The sequence below is a fragment of the Schistocerca piceifrons genome, chromosome 6 (genome assembly GCF_021461385.2).
Source record: "Schistocerca piceifrons isolate TAMUIC-IGC-003096 chromosome 6, iqSchPice1.1, whole genome shotgun sequence".
Classification (NCBI taxonomy): domain Eukaryota; kingdom Metazoa; phylum Arthropoda; class Insecta; order Orthoptera; family Acrididae; genus Schistocerca; species Schistocerca piceifrons.
In genome coordinates this window covers 29,662,586-29,688,027 of record NC_060143.1, presented here as the reverse complement: position 1 = coordinate 29,688,027, position 25,442 = coordinate 29,662,586, and the positions used below count along the sequence as shown (strand labels likewise).

The window sequence follows — 25,442 nt, the reverse complement described above, 5'->3', positions numbered from 1 at the left end:
AAAAAAAACATAACAGATAAATACTAAATAAAAAACAATTGCTGGCAATCAGGTTTGAACTGATAACACACAGAACAACAGTCAGCCAGAATGCTAACCGCTACACCACACTGCAGATGGCACAACAAGTGGCATTGCTATCTCTCCTGGAGAAACAGCAACCCGCTATTTCAGAATTTCTCACTGGAACCAACTACAGCACCCTGGATCTAGAACTTGTCACTGGTCTGCTAAATGATGGCGCTAGCAGATCCTAGCATTCTAGTTGTGTTGTTACATTCTCTTCACTATGATGAGCATCCAAGGTAGCTCCTCTCGTTGAACCTTCATGATATTCGAACGGGACTTCAGTTACCCTGAACACCCATCAGTAATTTTTACCTGTGGACAGTAATAGGATTTTATATGGAGGATATGGGTGACACCTCTGTGCTTTCATCTTCTTCATGAACAGTCGTAATCTTTGACTTCATTTGTGACATCCAATAAGTAATGAAGGATATGATACAGCACAAAGTAGGGCTTTTCTGATAGTCTTAATTGCTGCACAGGCATAAAAATACAAAACAAGTCTCCAGGGCTGTATCTAATTGGATGAGGCTTGGCACGTAGTGCCTGGGTGTTCAAGGCCTGTAGTAAGTCAGCTGTTTCGCTTCTTCTCTTCTGGTGATAAATTGTTGCACATGGTTATCCTGAGTATTGTATGGTTGAAATGAGAACAGTGTATCAATTTTTGTTTTGGCCCTGTGACTGTGGAGCAGAAAGAATAGTATGAAGTATGCAGTGTCTTGCTACACTGTGTTGTGTGCTAATGTGTCAATGAGCAGTATTGTATCCCAATTTCTCTATTAAGCTTCAATATGTCTCAATGAGCAGTATTGTATCCCAATATCTCTATTAAGCATCAACATATATTGAAAACATATCTGTTAGTGTCTTAGTAAACCATTCAGTGAGACTATTCGTCTGTGGATGATAGGTAGTTGTCATCCTGAGGGTCATGTAGCAACATGAAATTCTCTCTAACACTAGTCTGGCTGAACAGCTTTTCGAGAGATCATCACACAGGGTGCCCCATTCTTCAAAAAGATGTCTTCTCACAAGAACTTCGCAATTTCTAGAGCTCATTAGACCACAATATTTAGTGACAACACAGTCAGTGAGATAGTCAGTGAAGACTGTTGTCCACTGGTTTTCATCTGTCAACTTTGGGTACCTCCACAAAAAGTTAATTCCAATTCAGTGGAATGACACTGCTGCAGGTGGGATTGGTACCAGATGCCATGAAGATCACTGTGCTATGGGTTTCTTTCATTGGCTTTCCTTACAGTCAATCACATACAGGGTGTATATGCGGAAAAGGAAAAAAAATTCCCGGATTTCTCGGTTAACTGACAGTATATTTTCTCTCGGAACTGTATAACTTATCAATCCTTTGAATGGTTATGGTTTCCCGGCGCTTTAGGAAATGAAACTCAGGAAAAAAAACACGTTTTGGAAAGATGTTTGATGTGCAGCAACATGTACGCTGCTTATTTTCATATTATGAAAGTATAAATTCAAATTCCACCAAACACCGCATGTTACTTTCCGAAGCATTGAAATTGCAATGAGACTGCGATCCGAATTTGTAAGCCAGTCATAGCTGATGTCACATGATCTTGCCAGCCGATGACAGCAGATATTCAGAGTTTCAGACATGTGGTGTAGTCAGCCAACAGCAACATCACTGTTCAGTAGCGTGAACACACGAACAGGAAAAGTTAATGGTTTAAATTAATACATATAATGTTGCTACAAGAGAAGCAAAGCTTTCACATATAATATTGGTCTCTTAAGGCCAATACACTGCAAGAGAAGCTAAGCTTTGACACATAATGTTGGTCTTTTATGCGCGTATTACATTTTAAGATATATCACACAAATGTGCCAGTAAATTTTTTAATAATGACATAAATGTGTGAGCTTCTGGGCTCTAAATTCTTCTAAATGGTGTGTCATCAAAGATCTGATTTTTAAATGAGTTGCAGATTCTTAGTGAAGTAGGCCTCGACCTGATATTAAGCTTTTCAGTGTGGTTTCCGGGATGTAAATTTCCTTGAGTACCAGTACTTTTTTATTTCATGTTTCGTTCTTTGTTATGACATAATGCCATAAGTGCTAGAAGATGGAAACGTACACTTGAAATGCACCGAACAGTTCAAACTAGCCAATAGTGTGGAAAACTTTGTTTCATATATATCGACTGCCTCAGCGGAAAAGATTAATAAAAGAAAATTTCTTCAGCAAACCTTAAAAATAACTCCATTGTTCTGAATGGCAATTATTGCTTGACTGTTAGAAAGGTGGAAATAAAATAAGATGTGAAACTAATAATGTATTTTAGCTTTCCATAATTATGTGAATATATTTTAATTCACATTATAGCTCCCGGCTAGATATCAATTTTGTTTTCATTTGACGTGAGTGCAGTAGACAAAAAGGAATCAGCAAAATCACTAAATGTAAACATGGGTCACATGGAGACTACCCACTTCCCTGTTATAACTCACAAACAGACTGCTCTACGATATTTCCGAACCGGGGCAATAATAGATAGTGGCGTCCCTCGAGCATTTGAGGTAGGACATAAAATTTTTTTTTAAAATCGCATTTTCAAAAATATGTTCATTTAGTAGCGCACATCTTTCTGAAGAGTCTGATAGATAAAACATATGTGTCTGAGGAATTGTAAGACATGTTATTTGATCTTAAGTGAGCCAGAGTGCAGTGCCACACCTCACACAGCATTCTTCTATCGCATGTCACTGTCATTCGGTCTGTGGAATTGAAACGTGTATATTTTGTAATGGATGCCATCAAACTATATTCAGGCCAGTGGAAATCAAAATATCCTATAGTGCTTCTCCTGCTTCCAGTCGGCCGGTTTGACATATATATGTCTGCTTGTGTCTGTATATGTGCGGATGGATATGTGTGTATACCTGTCCTTTTCTCCCCCTATGGTAAGTCTTTCCGCTCCCAGGATTGGAATGACTCCTTACCCTCTCCCTTAAAACCAACATCCTTCCGTCTTTCCCTCTCCTTCCCTCTTTCCTTATGAAGCAACCATGGGTTGCGAAAGCTTGAATTTTGTGTGTGTGTGTTTGTGTTTGTTAGTGTCTCTATCAACATACCAACACCTTCGTTTGGTAAGTTACATCATCTTTGTTATTTTGTGTGCAATAAAAGTAAGTATAGGATACATAAAACGAGTAAAGACAAGAGATAAGCAAGACAGTACACATTTCTTCAATCCTTAGCTCCTAGATTTTTTTCTGTCTAATCTTGTTACAGCTTTACATGGCATGCTTTCCTTTCTGTGAAAGAATCTGTTCCCTCATCAAAGTTCGTCAAACGTTTTGCTACATGAAAAATCAATATGTCATTGTCTAATACTGAAAAAACTGTCAATACACATAGGACCCAAGACTGGTGTGGTTTCTCGACCTGATTATGTGTATTTTGTCACTGTCTGCTAGATGAAACAAAATAGGCCTTTCTAAAACTGCAGCAATTGTAACACTCGCCAAATAAACGAGACTGTTTTGGCACAAATGGTCATTTTTATAACACTGCAGAACATAATTCACAAAGTACCAACATCAAATGCCTATTAGGCCTACTACAAGCAAAAAGCTTTACGTTAGTAAATAGTTTTACACTTCATTCATACGCTCGAGTTTCTCAAGCATGAGATCGAAAAGTAGTAGAGCGAAATTTTTATATAAATTTGATATCGTCATATTCTTCCATAATTTAAGTGATGACCCCATTTCTTCTCCTTCCTTGTTCTAACAAACAGTCCTGTCACCACTAATTCTGTATCTATCTATTCCTGCCAATGTCAAAGCTTATTCGCCGGTTAACTTTACTAACTTTGCCAGTATCACCAGTTTAGTTAGCCCATGATTATTCTCCAGATAGGTATTGTTACCTGTTCGTACAACGCGTTTTCCACGCTACTTCCAGAATAGACCTTAAGGTGGCTGCTAGCCAGAGACTGTACAACTGGCCCTTACTAGTACAGTGATCTGGGCAAAAATTTTCTGTCAAATTTTCATTTTCTTGGATACAGCAAGAAGATAATATGTAATCTTTCTTACCAGTTATTCCTGTTAGTCATTTATTCGCACTCTGGTAGTCTGAATCTATGGATATCACTGGTAATCATAATAACGCTTATCATTCGCAAACCCAATCAACCACAATATCAGACAGTGGTTGGCTTTCTTTCGTTTAGATGTACTCTGCTCAGCTCGTATAGCCCCTTTTGTCTGCAGAAAAGTTTATTTCTAGATGTGACGAGGATTCCACTGGCAGAGACATCACGTACACTAAGCATGCATTCACAAATCAACTTGTGATTCATTCAGAAATCAACTTAGAATATGTTCAATAGTGTTCAAAAACCGACAAGGACACGTTTCAAAGTCATACAAATAATCAACGTGCGCTGGCTGCTAGGCGCTTTGTGAAACAAAGTTTCTTTCCTCAAGAATATGAATTTGCCCCCCCCCCCCCCCCACTCCTATATCCAGGGCTGCTGCTGCATGCATGAATCTGGCAGCTTGGGCGCGCCAGTAAAATTGTTCCCGGGAGCTACTACTGAACCGCGCATGCGCACGATCCCAGGATCCCAGTTGTAACTGCTAAAACAAATCCCAGTTGTAACTGCGATCTAAGTCGCATATATGTACAGTATTTAATAATCACTTTCTGAATAAAGCAGGTGAACTAAATAGAAACCTAGTCCCAACAGGGAATCATATAGCGCTCTTAGAAAAAAGTGTTCCGAGACTGTTACCTGAAATGCTCCTCCATGATACTGACAAGAGGGAGATTGAGGATTGAGTTAATAATTAAATCACTAAAGACCAAGAACTCTCATGGATATGACGGGGTATCTAGCAGAATACTGAAGTATTGTTCTATGTATGTTAGCCCAGTTCTCAGCCATATCTGTAACTTTTCCTTTAGGAGTGGTCGGTTTCCTGACCGATTAAAGTACTCGGTAGTGAAGCCACTTTATAAAAAGGCAGACTTTGATAATGTTGACAATTTTAGACCTATTTCTATGCCATCGGTGTTTGCTAAAGTTATCGAGAAGGTTGTATATACAAGGTTACTGGAGCATTTAAATTCACATAATTTGCTGTTCAGTTTGGTTTTAGAAATGGTTTGACAACTGAAAATGCTATATTCTCTTTTCTCTGTGAGGTTTTGGACAGATTAAATAAAAGTTGTGAACGCTAGGTGTTTTCTTTGATTTAACGAAGGCTTTTGACTGTGTTGACCACAAAACATTACTGCAGAAGTTGGACCATTGTGGAGTAAGGGGAGTAGCTTACTATTTTTCGCCTCTTACTTTAAGAACAGAAAGCAGACGGTAATTCTCCGCAATATTGAGAGTGGTAGTGATGTTCAGTCCCAATGGGGCACTGTTAAGTGGGGCGTTCCCCAAGGATCGGTGCTGGGGCCACTGCTGTTTCTTATTTATATAAATGATATGCCTTCTAGTATTACAGGTGATTCAAAAATACACTCCTGGAAATGGAAAAAAGAACACATTGACACCGGTGTGTCAGACCCACCATACTTGCTCCGGACACTGCGAGAGGGCTGTACAAGCAATGATCACACGCACGGCACAGCGGACACACCAGGAACCGCGGTGTTGGCCGTCGAATGGCGCTAGCTGCGCAGCATTTGTGCACCGCCACCGTCAGTGTCAGCCAGTTTGCCGTGGCATACGGAGCTCCATCGCAGTCTTTAACACTGGTAGCATGCCGCGACAGCGTGGACGTGAACCGTATGTGCAGTTGACGGACTTTGAGCGAGGGCGTATAGTGGGCATGCGGGAGGCCGGGTGGACGTACCGCCGAATTGCTCAACACGTGGGGCGTGAGGTCTCCACAGTACATCGATGATGTCGCCAGTGGTCGGCGGAAGGTGCACGTGCCTGTCGACCTGGGACCGGACCGCAGCGACGCACGGATGCACGCCAAGACCGTAGGATCCTACGCAGTGCCGTAGGGGACCGCACCGCCACTTCCCAGCAAATTAGGGACACTGTTGCTCCTGGGGTATCGGCGAGGACCATTCGCAACCGTCTCCATGAAGCTGGGCTACGGTCCCGCACACCGTTAGGCCGTCTTCCGCTCACGCCCCAACATCGTGCAGCCCGCCTCCAGTGGTGTCGCGACAGGCGTGAATGGAGGGACGAATGGAGACGTGTCGTCTTCAGCGATGAGAGTCGCTTCTGCCTTGGTGTCAATGATGGTCGTATGCATGTTTGGCGCCGTGCAGGTGAGCGCCATAATCAGGACTGCATACGACCGAGGCACACAGGGCCAACACCCGGCATCATGGTGTGGGGAGCGATCTCCTACACTGGCCGTACACCACTGGTGATCGTCGAGGAGACACTGAATAGTGCACGGTACATCCAAACCGTCATCGAACCCATCGTTCTACCATTCCTAGACCGGCAAGGGAACTTGCTGTTCCAACAGGACAATGCACGTCCGCATGTATCCCGTGCCACCCAACGTGCTCTAGAAGGTGTAAGTCAACTACCCTGGCCAGCAAGATCTCCGGATCTGTCCCCCATTGAGCATGTTTGGGACTGGATGACGCGTCGTCTCACGCGGTCTGCACGTCCAGCACGAACGCTGGTCCAACTGAGGCGCCAGGTGGAAATGGCGTGGCAAGCCGTTCCACAGGACTACATCCAGCATCTCTACGATCGTCTCCATGGGAGAATAGCAGCCTGCATTGCTGCGAAAGGTGGATATACACTGTACTAGTGCCGACATTGTGCATGCTCTGTTGCCTGTGTCTATGTGCCTGTGGTTCTGTCAGTGTGATCATGTGATGTATCTGACCCCAGGAATGTGTCAATAAAGTTTCCCCTTCCTGGGACAATGAATTCACGGTGTTCTTATTTCAATTTCCAGGAGTGTATTTCTGTTTGCTGATGATAGTGAAGGATCTTGTGTGTAATATTGAAACAGTAACAAATAATGTAGTTCATGAAATAAGTTCGTGGCTTGTGGAAAATAATTTGATGCTAAATCACAGTAAGACTCAGTTTTTACAGTTTCTAACTCACAATTCAACAAGAACCGATATTTTGATCAGACAGAATAGGCATATTATAAGCGAGACGGAACAGTTCAAGTTCCTAGGCGTTCGGATAGATGGTAAGCTGTTGTGGAAAGCCCATGTCCAGGATCTTGCTCAGAAATTAAATGCTGCTTTATTTACCATTAGAACAGTATCTGAAATAAGTGACACTTCAACACGAAAAGTAGTCTACTTCGCATATTTTCATACGCTTATGTCGTATGGTATTATTTTTTGGGGTAATTCTTCTGATTCAAAAAGGGTATTTTTGGCTCAAAAACGGGCTGTTCGAGCTATATGTGGTGTAAGTTCGAAAACCTCTTGTTGAACCCTATTCAATAGTCTGGGAATTTTGACATTGCCCTCACAGTATATATTTTCTTTAATGTCGTTTGTTGTTAGCAATATTAGCTTATTCCCAAGAGTTAGCAGTTTTCACTCAGTTAATACTAGGCAGAAATCAAATCTGCATGTAGAAGGCACTTCCTTGACTCTTGTGCAGAAAGGAGTCCATTTTCAATAAGCTACCACAAGAACTCAAAAATCTTAGCAGTAGCCCAAACTCTTTTAAGTCTAAACTGAAAAGTTTCCTCATGGCTCACTCCTTCTATTCTGTCGAGGAGCTCCTGGAAGAGCTAAAAAATTAAGCAAATTCCAGTGTTACATTGTTGATTTTCTTCATTTAAATTTACGACTTGTCACGTGAATATGTTTTTTAATATTTCATTTTATCTGTTTCTAATATCGTGTTATAATTTCATGTATTGACTCGTTCCATGACCATGGAGACTTCTCCTTAATTTGGTCCCACGGAACAATAAATAAATAAATAAATAAAATAATGTTAACAGTTGTGACATCATGCTCATGGGAGGCAACTTGTTGTTACAAAGCATTGCATAGTCTTCCTAAAGCCTTTGACACATTTTGCTGTTGGCAGACACTTGTATGAGCACTGCATTTCCTTTGCAATTTAAGATTTATTTTCATTTTTTGTCTTGATCATGTTTTATTGCTGCAGTATTATTCTGCAGTAGCAGGATACAGTAATATCCTCTATAGAGTATTGGTTCTTACCAGTCAAAATTACAAAAATTATACTGAGAACAAAAACAATGAAATATTCCCAGAATTCAAAAAAATTCCCGGGTTTTTTCTGGTTTTCTCCTGTATGAAAAAATTCCCGGGTTTTTCCCGCATCTCCCGGTTGTTCCGGGTCATAGACACCCTGAAATAGAGTCCAACGGATTGGTAGAGACCTGCCCAGTAATACTTGCATCTGATTATGTCTAGATGTTTCATGAATTCCAGGTGAGCACCCATTGGAGCATCATAAAAATACTTCAAGATCGCTGGCAGCAGATGAGTTGAGGTGACAAGCTACCATTTTTGCCCCATCGGATCATAGTCCCTCCTATACAATGTTCCATTTATTAACTGGAATCCTCCTTTGTTTGATTCCTCACTCTTCAAGGCTTCTATGATATACAACAATGCTGGATCTTACCTCTGTTCAGCAATAATATCATTTAATGTAGAATGACTGAGATTTCATACATGTAGCTGCGTTCCACCACAGGATTCTTTGACACACAATAATTGTCCTAGTGTTTGCATCCATCTGGCATACCACATTGACGTTGTATTCCTTAAAGCTCAGTGTCCACCTCACCAGATGAACTGACTTCAAGCTATTCAACCGGTGCACAGAATGGTGAACCATCACAGTGATGAATGATTTACCAAAAAAATATGGACAGAATCTGTTGATGGCCCAAATAACTGCATGGCACTCTCTCAGTTGTGCAGTAGTTCTTCTCGGACTTGGAGATAATCTTGAGGCATACTCTATTATGTTCTCAGCACCCACCTGAATTTAAACTAGAGCTGTGAAACTTAAACTCCATCCAAACAGGCCTTGAAGGCCCAGCAGTACCAACCGAGCACCAGGTAATCCTCAGCCCATAGGTGACACTGGATGTGGATATGGAGGGGCACGTGATCAGCACACTGCTCTCTGGCCACTGTCAGTTTTCTTGACCAGAGCCACTACTTCTCAATCAAGTAGCTCTTCAATTGGTCTCACAAGGTCAAAGTTCACCCTGCTCACCAACAGTGCTCAACAGACCCAGATGGTCACCCATCCAACTGCAAGCCAGACCAAACAGCATTAAACTTCAATAATTAATAAATGCCGTGTGACTAGGGCCTCCCGTCGGGTAGACTGTTCGCCGGGTGCAAGTCTTTCGATTTGATACCACTTCAGCGACTTGCGCGTCGATGGGGATGAAACGATGATGATTAGGACAACACAACACCCAGTCCCTGAGCAGAGAAAATCTCCGACCCAGTCGCGAATTGAACCCAGGCCCTTAGGATTGACATCCTGTCATGCTGACCACTCAGCTACTGGGTGCGGACATTAAACTTCAATGATCTAACGGGAATCAGTGTGACCACTGTGGCTAGGCCACTGGCTACTAGAACTGCCCCATCTCAAATCCACTAGCTTCAGTGAAGTTATGTCTTGGCATACTCATGATACGATGCTAGAACTCAAGAATATGTTAGTGCCTGATTCCTCATTTCAAGAAAATTTGGCATCTCCCTGCAGTAGTTCTTGCAAGCCATGTGCCTTGGTACAGAAGTGCTTTACGAAATCACCAGCAGCACACATGCATTCTGTGAAAACTTCTCATATCACAAATGGGCTGCACAGTTGGAAAATTGGTGCTCTTATTTTCTCTGGATCAGGATATACAGTTCTTAGCAATGATGTACGACTTGTATTCCGTTTCCTGTCCATGTAGGCAACAGCTTACATGTTGCCTAATTGTAGCCGTAGTGCTGTAGATGTTTTGAAGTACTGGCATCTGAACAAGATACAGAGACAGTGTTGTCAATGAAATAAAACACTTAAAACTGAAAGCACATTCATTACTAACACCAATTTACAGCCACAGCAGAAATGATCTCTTGGATGGAGAGAACAGTTATTTATACAAACATCAAATATTCTGGAATGCTGGTATTTATATAAACATAAAACATTCCAGAATATACAAACATTACAAACATAGTATAATTCAGGAACTTGCAGAAGTGATAAATACTAAATAACAAATAATTGCTGGTGCTCAGGTTTTAACTGGTGATCTGTAGCACTGCAGGCAACCAACAACGCTAAGTAATATGCCACATTGCATGCACCACAAGTAAGGGCAATATCTTGAACAAATTGGCATGATTAATATTAGCAAGCAGAGCATGTTTGCCTGTTTTTTTTTATGAAATATTAATCTGAGTTTTTGAGATTCATTCCCTGAAACAATATGAGAATCATTTCCTGAATGAAACAGTGAGTGACAGAGTTGTAGAAGGAATAAAAACAGTGAAATTTAATCTCATTATAATGAAGTTGTAGCTGCAAATGAGTATGTGAAGATTGGTAGCTAAATTTTCTCTGTTGGTAGCCTTGCCTTTTTCCTGTCTGTTCCCAAGCTTCCACTACTGTGAAATGTACAGTGTGTCACATTTAGTCACAATTTTGTATTTCATAAAATACACCCAACAGATAAGGCCATATGTCAGCCAGCGAAAAAAATTCAAATAAGAAGCAGTGTGCAGACAGAGAAAGAATATGTTTACAATCCTTCAGCAGGACATATGAAGTCATTTGAAAGGAATGTCACATATGAAGTCATTTGAAAGGAATGTCACGCAAATGCAAAAGTAATGTCAAATGCATGCAGAAGCAAGATACATAGCTACTGTCATGCTTATTGAACTTAATGTGAAAGAATGTGCATTACTGTGTCACAATTGACCCATACAATGTAATTCAAAAAAGCTCCTGAGGTGGCAGCAGAATCCAGGTGGCATGCGTTGTGAAGCAGCCATTGCAATCGAGCATGCTGTACTCACCAGCATGATTTTCCACTGAGTGGGCAGTTCTGCTCTTGGTCACAGTTTGATGGTGGCCATTCATTCATGTGAACAGTTGGTTGGTTCAGCAGAACTGTTATACGACATGGTTGCTTTCACAGATGGCCCTCTCTCTGATGGGACAGAATAAGACCATGACAGCACTGGAGTAGGATGTGCTGGATGGGTAAACTGTGCAGGTGTTGCACCTGGGTCTTCCACAGGGATATGAACAATATGGCAAAAGTCTGAGAGTGTGAATGGCATGAGTATGGTCCAGGATACTGTGTAGGTTTGGTGGGCAGTGGAGGGGTGGGAAGATTTTGAGTAGGATAACCTTCATTTCTGGGCATGACCATAGATAGTTGAAGCCCTTGAGAAGGACACAGCTTAGGTGTTCCAGACTGGGATGATGATGTGTGACAGGGGAGGAGGAAGGAATGTTCCTATGCAGCTGGATATTGTGGATGGTGAGAGGATTGGGAATCCGTGAGGATATGGTGCAAAAAATTTACTTGTGTTCTCAGTTTGGTGGTAGTGCATGTTAGTGGCAGACTTTGTGAGACCTACAACATACTGAGCAAGAAAATTCTCATCACCACAGATGCACTGTCCACACAAGGTCAGCCTATATGAGAGTGATCGTTTGTGTTTGTGACAGTGTGTGCATGCACACACATGCGTGTATGTATGTGTACTTGGAATGTACTCACCACAGAGCGGAGATGCTCTGTGTCGTCGTAACTGCCGTCTGTGTCACGTCTGCTGTGCAGCGAGCTATGTTAATTTAAGTATTAACTGTATCTTTCTTACTTCTCACTTCTTCTTCCGTGTGTTTTTGCTTTTAGGAAGCTATAATTGTCGAGTGCTAGTAATAGTGTTCCATAGATTTCGTGTTTGTTTTGAATACAGTCAGAGAGAGTCCCTTTAGTCAGCCATAGTGCCAGTAGTGCTAGGGTTTGTTTTGAATACAGTCCAGAGACAGGTAGTGCTATTTTCATTGTTTTCTACAAGAAGTGTCTAGTAACCACAATTTAGTCAACTATCAGCCACCTTTAGTGAATTAGCAGTCTAGTTAAAAGTTGATTAACTCTCTACAGTATATTGATTTCTTAGGATGGATAGGATGTGTAACTGCTGTGTACTGATGCAGGAGAAGGCGGCCACTGTTCGCGAACAGCTGAACGTAATGATCGCTGCGGTCAGCCATCATCAGGCTGCTGCCTCCGAGTGTAGTGGCAGTGGGGAGTCTGGTGCGTCACATGGTACACTCCAGGTGTTACATGATTCACCCACTATCCCTGCTGTCGAGACATCTTCGCAGGTACCGGGCATGGTTGGGCCACCCTCTCCCCAAGGGGAGTGGCAGGGGAGTGGCAGGTTCAGTGGCGTTCACGGCGCATGAGGCGGAGGGTCAATGTGGAGGCTGGCCGTGTGGCATCGCCCGCTCTGCCTGTGAGTGGACACGTGGCCGCTCCATCAGCAAGGTCCGAGCAGGCACACAGGGGGAGGGGTTTATTAGTGATGTGGAGCTCCAACGTTAGTCGGGTGATGGAGCCCCTTAGGGAAATAGCGGAAAGGTCAGGGAAGAAGGTCAGTGTTCACTCTGTCTGCTTGCTGGGAGGGGTCTCATCCGCGATGTGGAGGAGGCCCTGCCGGCGGCAATAGAGAGCACTGGGTGCACACGACAGCATATTGTTGCTCATGTCGGCACCAATGACTCCTGCCGTCTGGGTTCGGAGGTCATCCTCAGTTCATACAGGTGGTTGGCAGAGTTGGTGAAGGCGGAAAGCCTCGCTCACGGGGTGGAATCTGAGCTAACTATTTGTAGTATCGTTCCCAGAACCGATCGCAGTCCTCTGGTTTGGAGCTGAGTGGAAGGCTTAATCCAGAGGCTCAGACGATTCTGCGGAGATCGGGGGTGCAAATTTCTCGACCTCCGCTATCAGGTGGAGAAATGTAGGGTCCCCCTGAAAAGGTCAGGCGTGCACTACACGCAGGAAGCGGCTACAAGGGTAGCGGAGTACGTGTGGAGTGCACATGTGGGTATTTTAGGTTAGAGAATTCCCTCCCTAGGCCCGACAAGACGCCTCCTGAGACGCGGCGAGGTAGGAGTAGGCAAAATGCAACAGGGAATAACAATATTAATGTGCTAATAGTAAACTGCAGGAGTGTCTATAGAAAGGTCCCAGAACTGCTCTCATTAATAAACAGTCACAATGCCCACATAGTACTAGGGACAGAAAGTTGGCTGAAACCAGATGTAAACATTGATGAAATTCTAAACTCAGACTGGAATGTATACTGCAGAGACAGGCTGGACAGTGAAGGGGGAGGCGTGTTTATAGCGATAAGAAGTGCAATAGTATCAAAGGAAATTGACGGAGATCCGAAATGTGAAATAATTTGGGTGAAGGTCATGGTTAAAGCAGACTCAGACATGGTAATTGGATGTCTCTATAGGCCCCCTGGCTCAGCAGCTGTTCTGGCTGAGCACCTGAAGGATAATTTGGAAAATATTTCGAGTAGATTTCCCCACCATGTTATAGTTCTGGGTGGAGATTTTAATTTGCCGGATATAGACTGGGAGACTCAAACGTTCATAATGGGTGGCAGGGACAAAGAATCCAGTGAATTTTTTTAAAGTGCTTTATCTGAAAACTACCTTGAGCAGTTAAGCAGAGAACTGACTCGTGGCGATAACATATTAGACCTTCTGGTGACTAACAGACCCGAACTATTTGAAACAGTTAACGCAGAACAAGGAATCAGCAATCATAAAGCGGTTACTGCATCGATGATTTCAGCTGTAAATAGAAATATTAAAAAAGGTTGTTGTTGTGGTCTTCAGTCCTGAGACTGGTTTGATGCAGCTCTCCATGCTAATCTATCCTGTGCAAGCTTCTTCATCTCCCAGTACCTACTGCAACCTACATCCTTCTGAATCTGCTTAGTGTATTCATCTCTTGGTCTCCCTCTATGATTTTTACCCTCCACGCTGCCCTCCAATACTAAATTGGTGATCCCTTGATGCCTCAGGACACGTCCTACCAACTTCTAGTCAAGTTGTGCCACAAACTTCTCTTCTCCCCAATCCTATTCAATACCTCCTCATTAGTTACGTGATCTACCCACCTAATCTTCAACATTCTTCTGTAGCACATTAAAAAAGGTAGGAAGATTTTTCTGTTTAGCAAAAGTGACAAAAAGTAGATTTCAGAGTACCTGACGGCTCAACACAAAAGTTTTGTCTCAAGTACAGATAGTGTTGAGGATCAATGGACAAAGTTCAAAACCATCATACAATATGCGTTAGATGAGTATGTGCCAAGCAAGATCATAAGAGATGGAAAAGAGCCACCGTGGTACAACAACTGAGTTAGAAAACTGCTGCGGAAGCAAAGGGAACTTCACAGCAAACATAAACATAGCCAAATCCTTGCGGACAAACAAAAATTACACGAAACAAAATGTAGTGTGAGGGGGGCTATGTGAGAGGCGTTCAATGAATTCGAAAGTAAAGTTCTATGTACTGACTTGGCAGAAAATCCTAAGAAATTTTGGTCTTATGTGAAAGCGGTAGGTGGATCAAAACAAAATGTCCAGACACTCTGTGACCAAAATGGTATTGAAACAGAGGATGACAGACTAAAGGCCAAAATACTAAATGTCTTTTTCCAAAGCTGCTTAACAGAGGAAGACTGCACTGTAGTTCCTTCTCTAGATTGTCGCACAGAGGACAAAATAGTAGATATCGAAATAAACAGAAGGATAGAGAAACAATTAAAATCACTCAAAAGAGGAAAGGCCACTGGACCTGATGAGATACCAGTTCGATTTTACACAGAGTATGCGAAGGAACTTGCCCCCCTTCTTGCAGCGGTATACCGTAGGTCTCTAGAAGAGCGTAGCGTTCCAAAGGATTGGAAAAGGGCACAGATCAACCCCATTTTCAAGAAGGGACGTCGAACAGATGTGCCGAAGTATAGACCTATATCTCTAACGTCGATAAGTTGTAGAATTTTGGAACACGTATTATGTTCGAGTATAATGACTTTTCTGGAGACTAGAAATCTACTCTGTAGGAATCAGCGTGGGTTTCGAAAAAAACAATCGTGTGAAACCCAGCTTGCGCTATTCGTCCACAAGACTCAAAGGGCCATAGGCACGGGTTCCCAGGTAGATGCCGTGTTTCTTCACTCCCGCAAGGCGTTCGATACAGTTCCCCACAGTCGTTTAATGAACAAAGTAAGAGCATATGGACTATCAGACCAATTGTGTGATTGGATTGAAGAGTTCCTAGGTAACAGAACGCAGCATGTCATTCTCAATGGAGAGAAGTCTTCTGAAGTAAGAGCGATTTCAGGTGTGCCGCAGGGGAGTGTCATAGGACCGTTGCTATTCATAATATACATAAATGATCTTGTGGATGACACCGGAAGTTCACTGAGGCTTTTTGCGGATTATGCTGTGGTATATCGAGAGGTTGTAACAATGGAAAATTGTACTGAAATGCAGGAGGATCTGCAGCGAATTGATGCATGGTGCAGGGAATGGCAATTGAATCTCAATGCAGACAAGTGTAATGTGCTGCGAATACATAGAAAGAAAGATCCCTTATCATTTAGCTACAATATAGCAGGTCAGCAACTGGAAGCAGTTAATTCCATAAATTATCTGGGAGTACGCATTAGGAGTGATTTAAAGTGAAATGATCATATAAAGTTGATTGTCAGTAAAGCAGATGCCAGACTGAGATTCATAGGAAGAATCCTAAGGAAATGCAATCCGAAAACAAAGGAAGTAGGTTACAGTACGCTTGTTCACCCACTGCTTGAATACTGCTCACCAGTGTGGGGTCTGTACCAGATAGGGTTAACAGAAGAGATAGAGAAGATCCAACAGAGAGCAGCGAGCTTCGTTACAGGATCATTTAGTAATTGCGAAAGCGTTACAGAGATGATAGATAAACTCCAGTGAAAGACTCTGCAGGAGAGACGCTCAGTAGCTCGGTACGGGCTTTTGTTGAAGTTTCGAGAACATACCTTCACCGAGGAGTCAAGCAGTATATTGCTCCCTCCTAAGTATATCTCACGAAGAGACCACGAGGATAAAATCAGAGAGATTAGAGCCCACACAGAGGCATACCGACAATCCTTCTTTCCACGAACAAAACAAGACTGGAATAGAAGGGAGAACCGATAGAGGTACTCAAGGCACCCTCCGCCACACACCGTCAGGTGGCTTGCAGAGTATGGATGTAGATGTAGATGTAGATGCTGAGTCACAGATAGGCACAACATTTTTTGTATGTGTTCTTGACTTGAAAGGGGTATTTGTCTTAAAGCAAGCAAAGTTTTCATTCTATCTTGTGTGCTTGTCAACTAGTGAATACTTCTACTATTAGAAGAAAAACTAGTATCATTGGGATGATAAATATTTGCAGTTATAGCCTTTGAAACCAAGGGAACAAAAATGTTGTGTGAAGGTGCAAACATTATTTTAATGGATTTCATTCTCTTCAGTAATTAACTAACCATTTAAAAATGTAAACTGGTTCTGAAAGAACAAAGGATTATTTAAGAATAATTAGTAATTTTCACTTGCTGCATTTTCTAGAAAGATTAATATAATATGACAAAATGTAATCTATTGTTGTAAAACTGACTGGTATGTACTATGATCCAGAGGATATTAGTCACTGTAAGATAAAGAAGCCATTCCTTACAATAAAATTTTCTACAATTCATGGGCTGAAAACCACAACAGTATGACTGAATTTTTTTGAAAATGAGTTAAGTGCTTTTTAGGTATGAAATATAACCATTCTCTCCAAATACATAGGGATACAAGTGAACACTGTCAAATGCTGTGATCTAGCAGGAGCTTTTTTAAGTACTCTCACTGTCTCTGTTACCTGTGTTGATATCCATTGTGGAATAAATGTAAAGAAGGCAAAAGTTAATTGTGAATGTTTTTTTGTGTTCTGATTTGTGACGAAAATCAAGACAAAATACAGACAACAAGTATTCATTAATGACGCAGAATAATTTAGGAACTCATTGTGTAGATATACATACAAAAGATGGAACAAAAGACAATGATTACAGTGTTGAAAAAAGACATTTATACAGTAATTTTACAGTGCACAGACACTTCATTCTGTGTTATAGTACAGTATTTTACTTTGTAAAAAACTGGCATTCCACAAAGGAGTCTGTTTTTATGAAGCAGTCACTTACACTGCTCTACCAAGAATACTGGAATAATGTCTGAAGTTGCAAAAATGTCTGGGGTTTGAGAATTTTATGACAGGTGAATTTTCATTTTGTCATTTGGCAACAGAACACGGGCACTGCATTTATGTTGTTTTCATGTGTCAAGAAAGTCATCTAAACATTTTTGATCACTTTTGCTCTTATTTGTTTATGGCTCATTATTCAGTAATGGACAGAAGAAAGTGTGTGTTTAATGTTCACCTGCAACAGGAATACAAATTTTTGAAATTGTGAATGACAGTAACAATCAACATATTTAGTGCACACCATGTACTGGGGAATTTTCTGTTATACATGAAGGAAAGAGTCATATTAAACACCATGTGAAACAGCTAAACATACGACTGTTAATGCTACTGCTTCACCAAACATAAGAATTTTTTTAAAACCCATAGATAGGAATAAAGGTGATCAAGAATATGCTGCTAAAGAGGCTACATTTTCAACCACACTGCTGTACACGAACACCATTCCTGAAAAAAGTAATGTCAGTAAACTACTTTAACTAATTTCAAAAATATGTTTTGGGTTGGACCCAATAAAAATGGTAATATGTCCTATGTATGACCCAAAAAAATACAGCAGGCCTAGTGTTAGTTACACGTACCCGTTTGAAATTCACTGAAAAATTCCTGCTGAGGCATTTCAGTGCATAGCGTTGTGTAACACACCTATCCCAGTATTCACTATAAAAACAATTTTACAACAAAGTTGTGTATGATTGTAAATTAATTTGGATGGCAATGTTTTTACATCTTTCCATGTACATCTTCCTAGAATGAAAATATTTATTGACAACAATTGCTTCTCGTAACAACCTCCAACCAAAGAGTCTGATTATGAAACCCAAGATATTGCAGTTTCAAACTGTCCTGCACAAATTAAGGAAGTCTCCTACAAAACACAGGAAAGAAAAATACAGAATCACAGAAAACAAATAAATGGAAAACACAAAGAAATTCGGGGCAGGAAAAACTGTTCCGGAAAAAACCATCACCCATTTTCATAAATCCTTTCACTATCAATATATGACATTTTCTGAAGGCTGATGGAAGTTTATTCATGAAGTAATCACAGTGATCACACCCCTTGATGTAAAGTGGGTGCATAAGGATTTTCCTCTTAAAACATTTACCATTAGTAACTGTTGGTTTACCACCGATTTATAAAACACAACGAAAATGGAAAAGCTTTCTTCAGGCAACAATATTTTAGAAGAAGTGCAGAATTTGTTGTGGAAACATACTGACAGATTTCCTAATTACAAAAGTCACCACTCATGTCACAGTAACCTATGCAGGCACTGAATGTACATGAACTGAATTTCAAAATTCCATCATAAACATTAAAGTCGTAAAATTTTCTGTACATTTGTCATGTGTAAATGGGCATGTGTGAAAGCAAGTAGTTTTGTTATAGTTCTAATAATTTATTACATATGATCAAAGTAATCCCAAAAAAAGGTTTTTTTATCTAGATGATATGCTGTGTATGTATGTTGAAATATTTGGTTTGCATTTTATTATTTGTGTGAGGTACTCCTTGGGCAGAGTTCAACAACAGACATCCCTATGTCACAGGATGTACACCACGGAGCTATCTATGCCACATGCAGTACTGGAAAAACTTCAAAATACCACATTCCATGGATGCACAAGTTAATAATTAAAAAATGTATACCAACCAATTTTTAAAAAATGTAGGGAGTTTGAGCCCAACAACTCCTGATACCTGATTATTGTACTTACATTAATAAAAACTTTATCATCATTTAGAAACTGAGGAAGTATTTTAATCACTGTATGATAAAAGAATAAGAGCTGCTGAAATAACTGTTGATATTCATTCTGATAACAAAAAAGTTAAGTCAAAAAGCTGCAGCAATACGGAAGAGATATAGCTTAAAAGCAAAAATACACATCATTAAAATTCTGATTCAACAATAAGCCAGACCTGATACACAAACCCAAGCAGCAAATATTTATCTCCTGAATTATCTGTATATCAAAATGTAACAGTTTTATATAAAAGAACGCAAATAAGACAATGTTTTTCCAGTAACGGTATGCATTTACTGGCCTTTATTTAATTGGGAGTAAAATGAGTGATTTTATAAACTACAAAATGACACTTGTAATACATGTAATAGACTTGATGACTGAACTAAATCTGGCACAGAAACCTCAACAAAAACTTAACTTTTGCTAGAGAAGAAATTGTGCTTAAAGCACGTGAAGCAAACAAGAGCAGCTAAGAACACATGTGTATCACTCACAGAAAAGAATTTACTGCATGTGATGACATTTTAGAATTTAGAATTTATTCACCTTCAAGTGCTTTACATGTTATTCGTGTAATTATTTGCATATGAAGTTCATGATATTTACACCAGCAACACATTGTTATATATAATGTGAAAACTATATATGTTGTTGTTCTGGTCTTCAGTACAGAGACTGGTTTGATGCAGCTCTCCATGCTACTCTATCCTGTGCAAGCTTCTTCATCTCCCAATACTTACTGCAACCTACATCCATCTGAATCTGTTTGGCGTATTCATCTCTTGGTCTCCCTCTACGATTTTTATCCTCCACACTGCCCTCCAATACTAAATTGGTGATCCCTTGATGCCTCAGAATATGCCCTACCAACCGATCCCTTCTTCTAGTCAAGTTGAGCCACAAATTTCTCTTCTCCCCAATTCTATTCAATACCTCCTCATTAGTTATGTGATCTACCCATCTAATCTTCAGCATTCTTCTGTACCACCACATTTCAAAAGCTTCTATTCTCTTCTTGTCTTATCTATTTATCGTCCACGTTTCACTTCCATACATGGCTACACTCCATACAAATACTTTCACAAACGATTTCCTGACACATAAATCTATTCTCAATATTAACAAATTTCTCTTCTTCAGAAACACTTTCTTTGCCACTCCCAGTCTACATTTTATATCCTCTCTACTTCGACCAGCATTAGTTATTCTGCTCCCCAAATAGCAAAACTCAGTTACTACTTTAAGAGTCTCATTTTTCTAATCTAATTCCCTGAGCATCACCTGATTTAATTTGACTACATTCCATTATCCTCGTTTGCTTTTGCTGATGTTCATTTTATATTCTCCTTTCAAGACACTGTCCATTCCGTTCAGCTGCTCTTCCAGGTCCTTTGCTGTCTCTGACAGAATTATAATGTCATTGGCGAACCTCAAAGTTTTTATTTCTTCTCCATGGATTTTAATACCTATTCTGAATCTTTCTTTTGTTTCCCTTACTGTTTGCTCAATATAGAGATTGAATAACATCGGGGATAGGCTACAACCCTGTCTCACTCCCTTCCCAACCACTGCTTCCCTTTCATGTCCCTCGACTCTTATAACCGCCATCTGGTTTCTGTACAAATTATAAAGAGCCTTTATAGAGGAACCTTTTAACCAGTGAATACAATTTAATATGACAGTAGGCAGAACCTTTTGTCACTTAACTCTGATTCCTCATAATCTTGAATGGAGTATGTGATTTAACGAGCATTGCACTCTCATTTAAATATATGGCTGAAAGAGTCAGCCTACAGGAATGGTGAAATGAACCCTGTCGTCAAGGACCATGTGCCACAAAGGGCACAGATTCACCATGAGATGGGAGACTCACAAATGTCTATTGTCTATTGTCTTGTAAATGTGGGTGCTATTTCATAACATATCTGGCACGCCAACATGTTATGAAGTGGAGGTGCGTGAGTTAACGAGCACTGCTCTCTCATTTAAATACATGGCCGAAAGAGTGAGCCTACAGGAATTGTGAAACGAACCCTGTCATCGAGGACTGTGTGCCACAAAGGGCACAGATTCACCATGAGATGGGGAACTCGGAGATGTCTATTGTCTATTAATGCCTAAGTGCTGTAGTGTACGAGTGAGACAGACAGGAACCTACTTCAGTGAGAAACCCCGTAGAAGCCATTTGTGGCTGAGGAGACATAGCAGTGTTAAATATGGTGGACCTAAGATCAGCCATAAAGGGAAACATTCATGGAAACTATTTAATTCTGTAGTAATTCAGGGAATTGAGCCACAGTTATTTTAATCTACCATCCTCCATAAATTTTCATGGTGATCCCAATAAAACTTGAATACTGATCATATCTATAATAGTTTAGGATTTACTGTTAAAGTGAAATTAACAAGTTTCGTAAAAAAGACCTATATGCTAAAATCTGAACGCTTTGGTCGATCTTAATGATCAACATTTTATATAGAAGCACATCATTAAAATGGCAAACGTTGTAAATATCAACTCTGTAACTTCATTTGTTTAAAAGATATAGTAAATTTAAGCTATCAATATTTTCAGTTAAGCATCAGGTCATCATTTCCTCCACACAAAACACACTGAACGATAACAGCAAGACACCTTATTGAATCATTACGAAATAGAATATTTGTTATAAAGTTTAGTGCATAATAGTTACTTCTGTTCTTTATTCATTTATCAGTAAGCACATGGGTGCAAGGCTACTGGCTGTGACATTCAAAGTTAAGAAGGAAACTGTATTGGTTTTACGTAAAAAAATTTAATGTTTATTAGATAATCTATATTATTGTTACTTTATTTAGAAGGTGAAAGTGGTCAAGCTTTGACTACTTAAATATGTTAAAATGTAAAATAATATAGAATAAGCAGTAGTCAATCAGATGGATGGCCTCAGGAAAGAGAACTGCCCTGGTCAGTTGAGTGAAGATGTTCGGCACATGGGAAAACGCGGCCGGGGACGGGCACACAGTGCCGGTGCAGATGCGAAAGCAGACAGGTCGGCTGGAGACACCAAAGGGTACAGTTTGAATTGAGATGTGAAAGCGGACAGTTGGTCTTTAGGCAGCTAGGAAGTGAAACGAATTTTGTATTGTGTGTTATCATGGGACTTAGTTTCTGAGCAGTGAGGAGCTGCATGCCTGGTGGGAACTCAACTTTTTGTGTAGATAACTTGTATTTCGTGATGAGATTGTGAATGATAGATCTGTGTCAAATGGATACGTGCTCAAGTGTAACAGCAATGCTAAATACGACCAGTTTTGCTATTAGTTTGCTTTCTGAATAAACATTATCCTAACTAAATCGCAACTGTGAGACATACACCATTTATGGTTTGTTAATTTAGTTCCCGATATTATTATTACTGTTATTATATGTTATGTTAACTTTGTATCTCATAAACTTGCAATCAACCAGACAATTTAACCAAAAGGTCAGAAGTGTCTAATTTAGGGCGTGCAATGCGACACATGTGGTTCAACCCCTAGACAAGTTTGAGCCAAGACATTTCGACAAAGCGGAACTGCATGTGAGCCAGAATATCTTTGAGATGTTAGCTCACAAGTAGTATGCTTCCTTCTCACACCACTCTGCCACAACAGTCTTAAATGTATTATAGGGAACAGAGTGGTCAGCTTTTGGGACTCTGTTGAAAAATCTGGGACCTAGATATCTGTGGCTGTTATGAGCCTTAGCTAGCCTACTGTAGGGTATATCAACTGATCGTCCAGTTCTTATGTTGTTCTCATGTACAGACATCTTAAGGTTAAAATTATTTAAATTCTCTTTTACACTGAGAAGGCAATTACACAAACAGATGCTCGGGACTGTCATAATACTGAGCTCTTTGAAGTGATCTTTACAAGATTCTCTTGGAGTAAGTGCTGCTACTGATCCAACAGCTTTTTTTGCCACTTAAATACAGTTCTCGAGCTGGAGCTATTAGCCCATAGATAAGGTGGTAGTGGAAAAATGAAAAATATGCATATAGTAGCACGGTTTTTCTTACATTATTCCTCAGTTCATACAGCAGGTAAATCCCTCAAGAAAGTTTTGAGCACAATTTTTCTCTATGACTCGCCTAGCTGAGTTTCTGATGTACGTGGAAACCTAAAAGTTTGATTAACTTTTAATCTTCATTGGAGACACTTAAATTAAAAACAATGTCTTCAGTTTTATTGTTATTAATTTGTAAAAATTTTCCTGGGACCAGTTAGCACATTGGTCCATTCCTATATTTTAACTATATAACAGCTCTTAGCTCCTCTAGGTCATCAAATTAGAGTTGTATCATCTGCATATAAACCAGCCTGATACAGCAAAAATGAGAGAGAGAGACAATGGACAGGAATGGACCCGTTACTGACCCCTGAAGAATGCCTTTTGTAACAGGTATGACCCAATAAGGCAAAGAGCTTTCTCTCCAACTCTGTAGTACTGGAGCTATTTGACAAGTACACTGTGGGACATAGTGTCAAAAGCCTTTTTTCAAATCTAAAAGAGTCACACAAGTTTTTTCTTAACTTCAATAGGCTCATATATTTTTGTGGTGACGGTCTCAACTGCTTTGACGGTGGAAAGTGAAGACCATATTGTAAGGAGCTAAGTAAATTATTTTTCTCGAAGTACTGGTTCATCTGTTTGTGCATACAACAGTCTATAATTTTTATATGGTTGGTATGAGTGAGAAGGGATCATAATTATCAAGAGATGCTTTATCAATTTTCTTATGTATAGGTTTTACAATTGTTATTTTTAGGCATTGTGGGAGGATTCCCTCATGTAGCATCTGGTTGATTATGTTGGTTAGGTGCAGCAGAATTTCTTTTTTATATTTTATAATAGATAATTTGAAAGTCCATAGTAGTCTTCTGCTTTGAGTTGCTAAGCTTGGCAATTGCATCATTAACCTGTTTGTAGGATAGAATAGTCCAAGAGAAGTCATCATGATGCTTAATATCTAGAGCTGGATGCAAAACAGCAGCTTCAGTGAGATTATTGTTTAAATGAGAACTGGTAAAGTGTGCATTTACGGTGATTGGTTAAATTGGAATATTGTTGTGTTTATTTCAGAGCTTTCTCCAGTTTGAGAACTTTCCATGCTGCTTTACACTTATCTGTAGAATTGAGTATTATCTGTCATCAGTTTTCCTCTTGGCTACACTAATTTCTGATGTGTACACCCTTCTCACTACTGTTAAGTTTCCTTCACACTTTGATTCTGTTGCAATCTGTCATAGTGTACCATCATTTCTTCCTTCACGTTGCTCTGGTGTGTTGTGTACCAGTTTCTCTGATCTTGAGATTTATTGCTCCAGTTATGCTTTGTGTGTTTTTTGTGATATTTGGTATGGCATGAGTAAAGATTTTCTACTACTAATTCTAAAAATTTCTCTGTTGAATCATTGCCAGGCATACCATTAGTGAGTACTGTACACCAGTGTATGTGATTAAGATTGGTTTTTAACTGATTCAATTTATGTTCACCGATTGGTCTAATTACTCTTCCTATCCAGTTGACGAACTGTCTGTTTTGTTATTTAGAGGGTGCCCACATCGCAGCTCTGCATGACCTGTTATCCTGAGGTTTAAAGCACCAAATTCAGTTTTATTTGACAGGAAGTTGTAGTTTATATTATTTCAGCATGGTGGGTTTGTTGTTAGACATCATAAGTTTAAAGATCTTAATATGTCTAATCTGTGCTTCACATATTTGGTGTTATACATAAGGTCTATATTAACATAAAAAAATATCACAACTCAGCAATTTTTATATTTTAAGAGCATTATTTTCAATTTTTTGAGATTTTCTATGAATAATTCCGTGTTATTACTAGGGGAGTGGCACACTGATACAGCTATTAGTTCTTGACTTGGTATCATTATTGCTGACACTTCAAAAACTGCTTCTATACATAGAATACTTAGCTCTATAACTTCACTTTGTGGCGTAGAGCGCCATAAATATCAATATTTGTTCTGTGCATAAGTGTACTATCTTTGAGGAGAGGGCTTTGGAGGCAGGATGTTGGACGCTAACGGCAGTTAGCCTCCGGACTTGTATCTGTGTAGAAGCTAAGTGTGAATAAATCTGTATCTGAGTGAATTCTAGTTGTTTACCTACAACTATTCAATATTCCCTCACTGGTGACCCCGACTGTTTCTTCCACGCGAGATTCGGGGAGCAAGCTCGCAAATGCCAGTCACCGTGTTCTTACCCAAACTCCAACCGCAGGTAGGCTACGGTGCCACCTCCTG

General features: G+C 40.2%; 1 protein-coding gene across 1 annotated transcript in view; it reads right to left on the bottom strand.

Annotated features, from left to right (window-relative positions):
- The window catches only part of LOC124802831 (dynein axonemal heavy chain 2), a 1,031,222-nt gene that overhangs the window by 694,701 nt on the left and 311,079 nt on the right, over positions 1-25,442 (bottom strand). The window lies entirely within an intron of this gene.